Source organism: Sus scrofa, chromosome 12 (genome assembly GCF_054392235.1).
Source record: "Sus scrofa isolate SSC_HxYL_T2T_F1_AM1 chromosome 12, Sscrofa_HxYL_maternal_Yorkshire_Landrace_v2.0, whole genome shotgun sequence".
Classification (NCBI taxonomy): Eukaryota; Metazoa; Chordata; class Mammalia; order Artiodactyla; family Suidae; genus Sus; species Sus scrofa.
Window position 1 is genome coordinate 66049688 of NC_139394.1, and position 12331 is coordinate 66062018.

General features: G+C 58.6%; 1 protein-coding gene and 1 long non-coding RNA gene across 14 annotated transcripts in view; one reads left to right on the forward strand and one right to left on the reverse strand.

The window, feature by feature from the left end:
• Positions 1 to 12331, forward strand: part of TOM1L2 (target of myb1 like 2 membrane trafficking protein) — a 77134-nt gene that overhangs the window by 18813 nt on the left and 45990 nt on the right. The gene's annotated exons all lie outside the window — the stretch shown is intronic.
• LOC146398434 (uncharacterized) lies at positions 4976 to 9366 on the reverse strand. The gene is made up of 2 exons (XR_014822094.1): positions 8892 to 9366; positions 4976 to 7602 (listed from the first exon to the last, which is right to left on the reverse strand). It is a non-coding gene; the product is annotated as an uncharacterized LOC146398434 (long non-coding RNA).

Below are 12331 nucleotides of genomic sequence, written 5' to 3' on the forward strand. Positions count from 1 at the left end.
CGAATGTTGAATGGGTCAATCCTATCTTCAAATCTGGGTTTCCTTTTTTTTTTTTTTTGGCTGTATCCTGAAGGTTCCCAGGCCGGGGATTGAACCTGTGCAATAGCGGATCCTTAACCTGCTACACCACAGTGGGAACTCCTGGGTTTACTTTTTAAACTTTATGTTACAGAAAATTTTAAACAGAGTCAAAAAATAAAAAAAGAGAGAGGCTAGTGTCATGAACCTCCACTTAAGCCTTTACGTAGCTTCACCTATGAAGTCCTGGCCTATGCTGTTTTCTCGGCATGCCTGCCTCTTCCGTCTTCTGGCCTGTGTTATTCTGAAATAAATTCCCCAAATCGTATTATCTCAGCTGTGCATTTGGGTGTGAGTCTCTAAAAGAAAATGGGCTCTTTTGCAACAGTGTAACACCATTATTGTACTTCAGGAATGAACAGTAATGCCCTACTTCCCACCGTGTCTCAGTGAGGACGTGGGTTCAATCCCTGGCCTCGCTCAGCGGGTTGAGGATCCAGTGTTGCTGTGAGCTACGGCGTAGGTTGTGGATGTGGCTCGGATCTCGCATTGCCGTGGCCTCGGCTGCAGCTTTGTTTTGACTCCTCACCTGGGAACTTCCGTATGCTGTAGGTGCGGCCCTAAAACGGAAAGCAAAAGCAGAGGCCAAAAGCACAGTGGTTCCCTAATACTGCATATTCGGTTGTCGTTCAGGTTTCTAGGTGTGTCCTTGTGTCATAGGTCATTTTAAAGCTTGTTTGAATAGGCTCTGATAAGGTCTGCATTATGGCTGATGGATGTATGCTTGTCTCTTTTGCGCTACAGGCGCCTCCTCCACATCTGCTTCGTTGCCGTTTATTTGAAGAAACCAGGTCACTTGTCCTGCTGAGCTTCCCCGTCTGGACTGTGCTGGTCGTAGCTCATTTCACGTGTTCACATGGCCCTCCGTTCCCCGTATGTCATGTCAACTGCAGTCTGACCTTATTCAGTTTGGATTTCTGCCAGGATGGCCCAAGAGGCGCTGTGTCTCTCTTGGGGGGCGATGTCTGCTCTTTCTGTCTGTGATGCTCACAGCCCTTGATCTCAGACCAGAGCTCAGATCCACTGATTCCTCAGGGACCATAAGCGGTTTCCAAGCTGGGTTTCCTTACCTGGAGGGCCTGTCCCTCATGGAGCCCATCCCCTCTGGGCGCCAAGACCAGCAGAGTCTGTGCTGCCTTGGAACTGTCGCCTTTCTCTCGTTCTTTTTTTTTTTTGGTCTTTTTGGGGCCTCCCCCGCAGCATATGGAAGTTCCCAGGCTAAGGTTCTAATTGGAGCTGCAGCTGCCAGCCTACACCACAGCCACAGCAACGCAGGATCTGAGCCGCATCTGTGACCTACACCACAGCTCACGGCAATGCCGGATCCTTACCCCAGGGAGTGAGGCCTGGGATCGAACCTGTGTCCTCATGGATGCTAGTCGGGTTCATTACTGCTAAGCCATGATGGGAACCTCACGTTCTTGCTCACTGATGGGCTGGTAGGAATCAGCCCTCCCTGGTGAGGGATGAGTGTCCCTTTCACCCAGAGGCCCCACCTGGGCCCCTGTCCCCTGTGTTTTTTCCTTCAGCAGTGGAGGGTGTTGGGGTGGCACGGGGCAGCTGGCCTCATGTGGGGTCCCTCGCAGGTGTCGGGACAAGGGACTCCAGTTCTTTTCGGCCCTGAAGGCCGCTGCCCACCTTTCACCTGGCTAGTCTCGATGCCAGGAGGCTGGCAGCATCTGGGAGCAGAGGCTGCTCTGACTTTGCTGCCCTGGGGGAGACTCAGCTCAGCTGCGGGACTCACCTGAGGGGCCCACTGGTCCCTGGGAGGCAGAGCCCTGGCCCAGGTGGGAGACAGTGTTCCACCTGGTTGGTAGGTGCCAGCCCACCTGCTCAGACCCTGGCCTCAAACCCACACCCGTGAAGCCCCTGATTTCCAGCTGGTTCTGCATTGGGAATGTTGCCGTTTCCTTGTCACCTGACCCCAGGAAAGATGAAGAGAACCGTTGGCACCCTGGGAGGGGCGGAGCAGGACGTCTGCCGACAGGGGTCGGGAGGCTTTGGCTGCATTTCTGGGCGGGCTGGGCAGTGGCTTGCAGGTGCCAGCTTGCTCTGGGACAGGGATCACAGAGGGGACAGGCCACCCAGCTTCGCGCTCCTTACATTCGGGGTGCAGGGCCAGGCGGCCCCAGCCCTTCTCTCTGCTCCCCGACACCTGTCACCATGAGCCGTGGATCTGGGGACCCAGAGTGGGAGGGTCTCGGGAGGCCTGCTTGCCCTGCCTGACCCTGTGTGAACCCGGCACCCTGAGAGCCGGGGCAGGACCTCAAGGGGCGAGTGTCAGCTCTGAAGCATTTGCTCCCCGCCCCCCCGAATTTCAAGACAGGAAGAAATGTAGGGAAAAACCATCGTTATCCTGCCACCCGGGGTCCCTGCTGTCAGGGTTTTGGCCTGTTTCCTTTCTGTATTGTTAGTGCATTTTTCGTTCTAGAGATAATGCTGCAACAAATACAATTTTGGGTTCTGTGTTTTTTTGTTTTTTTTTTTTCTTTTACTTAATAAGCATTGCAAATTAAAACCAGCATCTAGAGCCACGTTTAAATGACTACGTGGTGTTCCGCCACGTCGAGAGCATTTACCTCGCACTCCCTTAGGTAGGATGCTCAGCTGCTTTCTTGGATTTTTTCTTGCTGTTGTAACTAATGCAGCTGTAAGCCCTGGTGGGCTTAAATCTGTCTTGAGGTCGTGATAACGCGTTCCTCTCGCGGGAACCACCACGTCAAGGGTGGGCTCCTTCGCAAGCTCCCCCAAAAAACTCTTTGCTGCCATCTCTTTGCGCAGCCTTGACCGGGGCACAGCCTGGGCCCGGCTGGAGGCGCAGGTGTGTGGACTGGGCCGGGGAGGCTCCCTTGACAGGTCTTCAGGCCACGTTCTGAGGGTGTCAGTTAGCCTGGGCGGAAGCAGAGGGCCGGTGGGGCGAGGCTGTCCCGGGGGCCCAGGCAGAGATGGGGGTGTGGGTGCCCAGAGCTACCACGCAGTGTGGACGCGCCCGTGATGGGAAGGCTTTAAGCAGGCAGGTGCCATGCGAGGATGCCAGGTGGAGGGAGCGGCCCTGGAGGTCACTTCTCTGCCATCAGGTTTGAGGACGAGGCTCGGGGTGCAGTGGGGAGGGGGGCAGCTTTGTTTGAGAGCAAGCCCAGCCCTAGCTGCTTCTTGCCAGAGGCCAAGCAGGTGGGTGAGAGCAGCCCTGGCCTTGCTCAGTGAGTTAAGGATCTGGTGTGGCGTGGCTGTGGCTGTGGTGCAGGCTGGCAGCTGTCGCTCCAATTAGACCCCTAGCCTGGGAACCTCCATGTGCTGTGGGAGCGGCCCTAAAAAGACAAAAAAGAAAAATTTGGGAAGTTACTCTCCTCCCCAACCAGCCAAAGCAAACTCAGACACCATTGCTCTCCCCACAGGTGCGTTTCCCCAGGAGGGTCCTGGGCTGGTGGCCTGGCTCTCCAGGCCTTTCTCCTTTACCGTGATGTAAAGCTCTTTTTTCTTTTCTTTTCTTTTTTTTTTTTTTTTTTGGCTGTACCCATGGCACGTGGAAGTTCCCGGGGCTGGGATTGAACCCGTGCCCAACAGTGACAACCCTGGATCCTTAATGGCTCAGCCGCCAGGGAACTCCCGATGTGTGCTCTTCTTACGTGGGTGTTTTCCCACGTGCTCAGTGTCCCCTGTCCCGGTCCTCCTGACCCTGTAGCCTTGAGTGCCTGGCGGGGGCCGGTGGGGGAAGCAGACCTTTCCAGGTGGTGAGTCCTCCTGTGTGGTGGCGCTGTCATCTCAGTCCCGGCCTCGCGCTTCAGCCAGGTTTGGGGCCGAAGACACATTCTTTTTTTTGTTGTAGTTGTTTTTGTCTTTTTGCCTTTTTCTAGGGCCGCTTCCCACGGCATATGGAGGTTCCCAGGCTAGGGGTCGAATCGGAGCTGTAGCCACAGGTCTACGCCAGAGCCGCAGCAACGCAGGATCCAAGCCACGTCTGCGACCTACACCTCAGCTCACGGCAACGCCGGGTCCTTAACCCACTGAGCAAGGGCAGGGACCGAACCCGCAACCTCATGGTTCCTAGTCGGCTTCGTTAACCACTGCGCCACGACGGGAACTCCCGCAGTCACATTCTTTGATGCTGCGTGATCACCCTTTGAAGGGTGGCTCTGATTCGTAAAATGAGTCCATGATTTTCTGCCCCCAGGGTCCTCTGCTGGGCGAGGCTGAACCTGAGAGAGGCCGGGACAGAGGAGGCCGGGTTTTTCTGGGTCTGGGGGCAGGGGGGGCGGGGGGACGAGAGGAAACGTTCACTGGGCTGAGGTGCCCCCCGGCTCAGCCCGGGCGTGAGCTTCAGAAGGGCAGCGGCGCCCACCAACCTTGGCGCCTCAGAGGGTCTGAGGAGCCCAGCAGAACGCCCACGAGGCCGGCTGGACGGGGCTGGGGGCAGAGGGACTCTGGGCTGGCTCCGGGGAGGGCACCCTCCTTGGGGAGCAGGCCGAGCCCTCGGCCCCGGGCCTTCTGCCTGCGTTTCTCAGGCTCCGCCCGCTAGCAGCGGCCGCCTTGCCGGCACAGGGACGGCGCCCAGGCCAGTGCTGGCGGAGCAGGGAGAGGACCAGCTCCCCGTCCCCCCGAGGCCCCGGGCGGCGGCTCCCGGAGTCCTTGTTCCCTCAGAAGAGTCAGCCCCGTCTGTTGAGGCGGCTGTGAGGTTTTTAATTGCTTGCAGCTGAATGCAATCATAACTGATAAGGTAGCGCTGTAATATTTTTCAAGGGGAGATGTATTTACATATTGTGTAATTAAAAATGAAAAATAATTTAAATCCCCACAGATTTCTAGGCCCACATCAGACGCATGCCAGCAGAATCCACGGGGATGGGACTCACATATCTGTATTTATTTATTTTTCTTTTTGGTGTTTTTAGGGTTGCACCTGCGGCATATGGAGGGTCCCAGGCTAGGGGTGGAATCGGAGCTGCAGCCACCGGCTTACGCCACAGCCACAGCAGCACCAGATCGCAGCCGCGTCTGCGACCTACACCCCAGCTCACGGCCACGCCGGATCCTGATCCCGCTGAGTGAGGCCAGGGATCGAACCCACGTCCTCAAGGATCCTAGTCAGGTTCCTTAACCACTGCGCCATGGAGGGAACTCCACGTATCTGTACTTTAACGAACTGCACGCGAGTCTGATGCACACCAAAACCATTTCCGTGGCGTCAGTACTGCTGTCCCCACGGTGTACGTGGGAATGCTAAGGCGCACAGAGGCCCACAGCCTGACGGGATGCCTAGGTGAGCCTGGCACCCAGCGCTGCCCGGGTCCAGAGCGCACCCCACTCCACCCCCGCCGGCCCCGGGGCCCGGCTGCCCCGCCAGCACACAGGCACAGTCTCCCCATTTCGGGCAGGGCCTTCCGGGGGGGGGGGGGCGGTTCAGAGCCGCACAGGACCCAGTTTGCTGCCATCCAGGGTCAGCGTCCCCTCAGTGCACGGGTGCCCAGGAGAGGGCGGGGGCTCTGGCTTCTGGTGTGTCGGCTGAAAAGGGACTCAGATTCTTGGTCTGTCTTCTGTCTTTGAAATCAGTTTTTTCCATAGACGTGTTAGGGTTGAGTCACTTAGGAATGGCCAGAACCTCTGACCCGTGAGAGGTGAGGATGGTGGTTTTGTGCGCGTGGAAGTCGCACGTGTGCGGGGGGTCGCCCCCCCGTGAGGGGTTGGAACTCTCAGGATCGTGTGACACGGGCTCATGAACTTGGCCTCTAGCCCCTCGGGGCCTGGTCAGTGCTGTACCTTCCCAACAATTAAATAGACACCGGCTGCCCTGGAGTAGGGTCTGGGGGAGGCGGCCCCCAGGTCTGCGAGGGATGCGGAGACCTCAGGGCGAGCGTGGCTCTCACGGGCCGGGGCAGGCAGGGGCCCGGAGCCGCTGGGGCCGGCAGCCTCGCTGGACTGGGCGCTGCCGCTGGCTGGACGGGCTCTGACACGGCCCTGTCACTGAGTCCAGGGTGCGCGTGTTCCAGGCGACCCCGGCCCAGGGTCTCCAGGGCCCGGCCACGGCCCCGCCTTCCCCCGAGGGCTGCTGGCGCCCGGCCTGGCCACGCGCGCATGGTCAGCTGGCATAACGCCCTGCATGGCCTGTGTACCACTCTTCCCACTCCATCCAGAGACGCAGAGCCCGGGGCCCAGAAACTTGTGCCGGATGCTCTGGGTCCCACCGCCTGGAAAGAGCGGAGGCTCAGCAGTCCTGCCTCCAAGGTGCCGGTGGGTGGCTGAGGTGCGGGGAGCATGGCGGGAGGACGCCACTTCTGGCGGGGAATTGGGGAACCTTTTGTTCAAGAGGCAGGATCTAAGGAGTGTGGGGTGGACAGAGGAAAGCTCGGGAAGGTCGGGTGTCCCGGAGTCAGGAGGAGCCCAGCTGGACGACAGTGCCGTCTCCTAAAGAAGGACCTGAGGCTGGGGAGGTGCCGGGAAGTTGGGGGAAGGCTGATTCGTGCTTCCTGTGAACCTGTTTTCAAGATGCCTACCTCCTGCTGCCGTATCACACCTCCCTGTAGGAGTGACTGCGCAAGTTCATCTCAAGTTCACCTCCTTAGCATCAGGAGAGAAATCCCTCCCCTCCTAGTGGGAGGTCCCTTCCTCTGCCTTGATCGGGAGTGAGGGCTGTGAAGGCAGTCTTTACCTTTTCACCCAGGCTGCCAGGAAGCTCAGGCCCGAGTTAGTTGTGATGACTGAGCTCTCTGGTTCTTGGTAAAAAGCGTCATCTTTTGTTCCATGTGATTTCTAGTCTTCATTTCATTTTATTTGCCTTGAGTATAAATTCTTGTTAAAAGCTACCGTAAGTTCCTTTTGGGAGCAGGCAGGACGTATCCTTTAAGCGCAGTTTAATGCTCGGGAAGAGGAAGCTGAGGCTGACTTCCTCGCAGCAAAGGGCTGGCCCGGGGCAGTGCTGGACAGAGTTCTTGCGTTTTGACCAACTGCTGACAGGAGCCTGTGGGGAAGGGCATTTTACCTCGTGGACGGGGTGGACTGAGCCAGTCTCTGGGCACCGGGAGGGGGCCGCAGCCTCCTCGCCTCTGCCTTTTCTCGTTTCCTAGAACCGCCTGGGCCAGCTCTTTGGCTCCGCTGGGAGGGTGGACTCGATCTGGGTAAGCACGCTGGGCGGCGTGGAAGGAGCCCTCGGTGAGATGACGCTGCCCGCCGAGTGGAGCGCCTGCATCCTGGTCCCGCGAACGAGGCTGCGTCTTGGCCCGACGGCCTCAAAGGCGTTGGGCGAGGTGGTCTCAGCCGCCGGCCCAGAGCGGGGTCCGCGTGCTCGGGGCCCCGTACGTCTCGCAGGGGCCCTGTTGTTGTGGAATCCCACCGACTCTTTGGACCTCAGGTGTTCTTACTGCGGCGGCTGAAGCACCTGAGCTGGGGCCGGGCCTCCAAGAGCCTGTTGCAGGTGTGTGCACTTGCACAGGTGTGTGTACCTTTCTGGAGGGGTCTTCCTGGGCACTCACAGGGAATATATTATATATATATATTTTTTTTCTTTTTTTGCTTTTTTTTTAAGGCCGCACCCTCAGCGTGTGGAGGTTCCCAGGCTAGGGGTCGAATCGGAGCTGTGGCTGCTGGCTTTCACCACAGTCACAGCAACACCAGATCTGAGCCGCAGCTCACGGCAACGCTGGGTCCTTACCCCACCGAGCGAGGCCAGGGATGGATCCCGCAACCTCGTGGTTCCTGGTCGGCTTCGTTCCCGCTGCGCCACCGCAGGGCATATATTCTTCCTTTAACATTTTATTCGGAAAGAATTAGGAACCACTGCTCTGAAAAAGGGCCTCCTCTGGGTTTCTTCCTGGGGTTTTGAATATCCACATCAAACCATGTCCCCAAAGCCTGCTGCTCAAGGCAGTTGGAAGCAGAAGGGTGGGAGCCATCCAGTCTGCAAGGGCCCAGACGGGGGACGCGGTGCTGGCTGTGCAGCTGCCTGCCGGAGCCCTTCAAGGTCAAGTGCGGTCTGGAGGGCAGTGTGCGTCCTTCAGCCCAGCTGCCGCCTGCGCCCTGCACGCTGCCTGGGGGACGTGTGTGGGGAGCACAGCAGGGAGACCCAGGCGGGCTCTGCCCCTGGTCCAGCGAGGATCTGGGGCGGAAGCCATGGGGCTTTGTTTGGCCTGCGCTGGGCTGTGGCCACTTTTTGAATCAGCGGTGGAAGCCTTGTTCCCTGGGGGGCCCTGAGGCGGCCTCCTGAACATCACTGCAGGGGGGTCTGCAGAACCAGACCGGACCCAAGACCCACCGCAGCTGTTTGGGTCTTTCTCGCCTGGGTGGGGTCTTTCTCTGCTGCGTCCCTGCTGTGGCCACACACCCTGGTCTCTCGGGGGGGGGGGGTCCTTGAGGAGCCACCACGCGGCCTCGGGGCTGCGGGGAGCCGGCAGAGGAGGCCGCGGGCTCCGAGCGCCAGCAGGTCAGCAGGTGCGCTGGTGACGCCCGGGGCGCCCGGCCTCACTGGGAGGATCGGCCTCCGCGGCCTTTCTGATGTGAGTTTTTACCTCGTGCTGATTGTGTGCAGACGACCCTTCAAGCTGCCTGCTTTCCACTTCACACTGCTGTACTGGTTTCCACCTGCCCGTGACGCTGTTTTCTCATTTTTAAAAGCCTGGAGTTCCCGTCGTGGCGCAGAGGTTAACGAATCCAACTAGGAACCACGAGGTGGCGGGTTCGATCCCTGGCCTTGCTCAGTGGGTTAAGGATCTGGCGTTGCCGTGAGCTGTGGTGTGTAGGTCACAGACGTGGCTCGGATCCCGCGTTGCTGTGGCTCTGGTGGAGGCCGATGGCTACAGCTCCGATTAGACCCCTAGCCTGGGAACCTCCATATGCCACGGAAGCGGCCCAAGAAATGGCAAAAAAGAAGAAAAAAAAAAAGCCACATGTGGAGTTCCCACTGTGACTCAGGAGGTTAAGAATCCAACTGCAGCAGCTCAGGTCACTATGGGGCCTCGGGACTGATCCCTACCCGGTGCGGTGGGTTAAAGGGCCCGGTGTTGCCGCAGCTGCAGCTCGGATTCACTCCCTGGCCCGGGGACGCCCCATGCCGCAGGTGCAGCCGTTTAAAACAGAAGCCCCGTGGGCTTTTGCCCTCTGGCCGGACCCTCCCACCCAGGGCGGACCCTTGGGAGCAGCAGAGGTTCCGGTCAGCAGAGGTCAGGCCTCTGTGGGTCAGCGCTCCCTCGGCTCCGTCCCCTCGGGCTCGGGGCATTGCCGGGCCAGAGTTATGAATGGCTTTATGCCTTTCCTACGGAAGGTTTTTCTTACGGAACATTCCAAACACATAAAAAGATAAAAGACTATTGTGATGACAGCCCCGCTGCACCCCATGGCTGTAGGGGTGCGCTGCAGCCGGTATGCAGTCTGGGCAGCTCCGGTTCAGCTACAGCCCCCCGCACTTCTGTCCTGGATTGTTTTGCAGTAAATCCCAGGCATCAGGTATCTCCGTCTCCAAATACCTAAGTGCGTGTTTCCAAAGGATAGGAATCCTTTGAAAAGTGTAACCGCAGCTTCATGATCACGTCTTAAAAAAGTAAATGTAGACTCTAAACAGCTGGTCCTCCAGCTGAAAGTTACAGCTTTCTCAGTGTTTTCCGAGGCCACTGCCGTGAGGCCAGGCAGGGGCCCTTCTCTATGGAAGGGCTCCCTGGCCGTGTCCTGGGGGCTGTTGGCCGTCACTGAGGAGGGGCCTCTGCCACTTGCCAGGGTGGTGGTGGGCACCATCTGCCTGTGACGTGGGCTGTCTGGGCCCGGGTGTGCCAGCCTGGCATGGTGCCGTGTACAGACACGCGTGGGCATGTCTCCCAAGCTCCCCGCCTCCACAGGGGACACCTGGGGACATGGCACCTCCGGCTGAGGACACTGGTAGAGGCGGTCTCTTCTTGTGCAGTAACAGTTCCAAGGTGCCAGGAAATGCCTGTTCCTGTGGGTTTTCAGCGCCTCCCGGGCATGTTTCCCTGTTCCTGGGGCCGAGCCGCTTCTGGCACTGGGGGGTCCCGGGGGCGTTGATGGCCTCGTGCCAAGCCTGTGTGCTCAGACCCCAGCCCAGGCACGAGTGCATCTGCTGTGGGATCTGAACTCGGCTGCCTCTCAGGTCGCCTCCCTGTTTGCCACACGGTCGGTGTCCTGATTTGTGGTGTAGACGGATAGGAGTGACCTGAGAACCCTGTGGCCTCTGGCCTGGGATGCAGATCACACGTGCGTCTGGTCTGTCCCCCGAGCCAGCCTGGACTGGCTCTCCGACTAGTCCTGGACCCTGGGTGCCCCACCAGGTGGCAACAAAGCCCAGTCATGGGTGCCCTGGCCGGGCCCAGGGGCGTGGGGGGGAGCCCTTTCGGGATGAAAACACCTCTTGAGAGACCCTGAGGCTGGAGGGCTTCCAGCCTTTGGGAGAACAGCCTGAGAGTCAAGGGAGTGGCTTGTCGGGTCCAGGGCAGGCTTGTGCTCTGGGCAGAGCTGTCGTTGGCAGAAGAACTAAATAGCTGGGTTTTCACTCTGGTCACGCGTTTGCCATTCTTTTTGCAGATACAGTCCCTCTCTGTACGAAACAGCAGTAACCGAAAAACATTTTAAAGATTTGCCTCTAAGCCAAATGCTTCAATACACTGGTTATTTTCGCGTTTTTTCTTTTGGGGCCACACCCAGGGCATGTGGGGGTTCCCAGGCCAGGGATCTAACGCTCCCACCGCAGCGACCCGAGCCGCAGCAGTGACAACGCCAGATTCTTAACCCACTAAGCCACAAGGGAACTCCTGCTTCCCCTTTTCTCATTTCGCGTCTAGGCGCGGTCCGTGTGCACCTCTTAACACAACCCCCAGTTCTGTGTCTTGCGTTCCTCACACCCTTTCAGTGTGTTTCTGTACGACCTTGGTCATGATTCCTGTGACAGCCGTGCGACAGGTCCCAGCTTTCCGCACCCTCACTTACTGGGGCATCGCTTTGTTCCTCTGCGGTGCAGAGCTAAGCGCTTTGAGCGGCGCTGCATGGAACGGGCCCCAGCGGCTTTCTCCGTCCTCGGCAGCCCTCGAGCCAGGGTCTGAGTCCCCTTCCGTCTGCCGCGTGCGCCTGCGGTCCTGTGGCTCTTAGGACACCAGCCCATGGAGCGGCTGAGCCTCCGCTGTCTGCACCTTTGCCTCTGCTGGGCCTTTGGGGTAGAGGCGCTCTTCCCACCTGGGGGCTCCTGTTCCCACGGGAAAAACTGTGAAAAACGCCAAATAACATGAAATTTGCCACTTTACCGATTTTAGGTGTGCAGCTCAGTGCATTAAGCCAGCTCACACTGTGTCCCACCGTCGCCACCGTCATCCCCAGGAGTCATTTCCCGAGTTGAAACTCTGTCCCCGTCACACACTCCCTGTTCCGCCCCCGGGCCCCCGGGCCCCCGCCTCCCTGCTGCTCCCCGTCCCCGTGGACCCCTCCCTCCAGGCCCCCCCCCCCCCGGCCCCGCGCGGCAGCTGTCCCCCCATGTCCGGCGTGTTTCTCTTGGACAGCGTCCTCGGGCCCCACCCATGTGCTCGAACATTCCCGCCTCTCTTTCCTTTTCATCACCAAGTATCGGTCCCTCCTGTGGACGCACCGTGTTTAGCTTATTGGCCAGTCGATCGTGGTGGGGTTATTTCAGCTCTTTGTTGTAAACCAGGCGGCCGAGACGATCAGGTGCAGGTTTTGCCTGGAAAGTCGTCCTCCTGTCTTGGCTGCGCCCAGGAGTGGAATCGATGGGCTGTGCAGCTTTTTTCTTCGAGACATTCCTTCCGGAGTTCCCTTTGTGGCTCAGTGGTTGACGACCCCCACTAGGATCCATGCCAGGGTGGGCTGTATCCCTGGCCTCGGTCAGTGGGTCAAGGATCCGGTGTTGCCGGGAGCTGTGGCGTAGGTCACAGATGTGACTCGGATCCCGCATGGCTGTGGCCGTGGTGGAGGCCGGCAGCGGCGGCCCCGAGTCGACCCCTGGCCTGGGAACCTCCATATGTAGAGGGTGTGGCCCTAAAAACCAAAAAAAAAAAAAAAAAGAGAGAGAGAGAGAGAAAGATTTCTTTAAGCTGTGAGTCTGAAAGAGACCCATAGATCAAAGGGCAGGACTCTTCGAGAGCACGCGTCCTGGTATTTACCGGTTTTCCAAAGTTTCTTATACGTGTGACCTTTGATAACACGGTGCGACCTCCCCAGCAGTAGCCGTCATTCGTTTAAAAGTGTGTTGATTTAAGAGCAAGAATTTGGCTTTGTCGTTTTAACACGGATAGTTTTCCGTGTTAGCGGCTGTTCC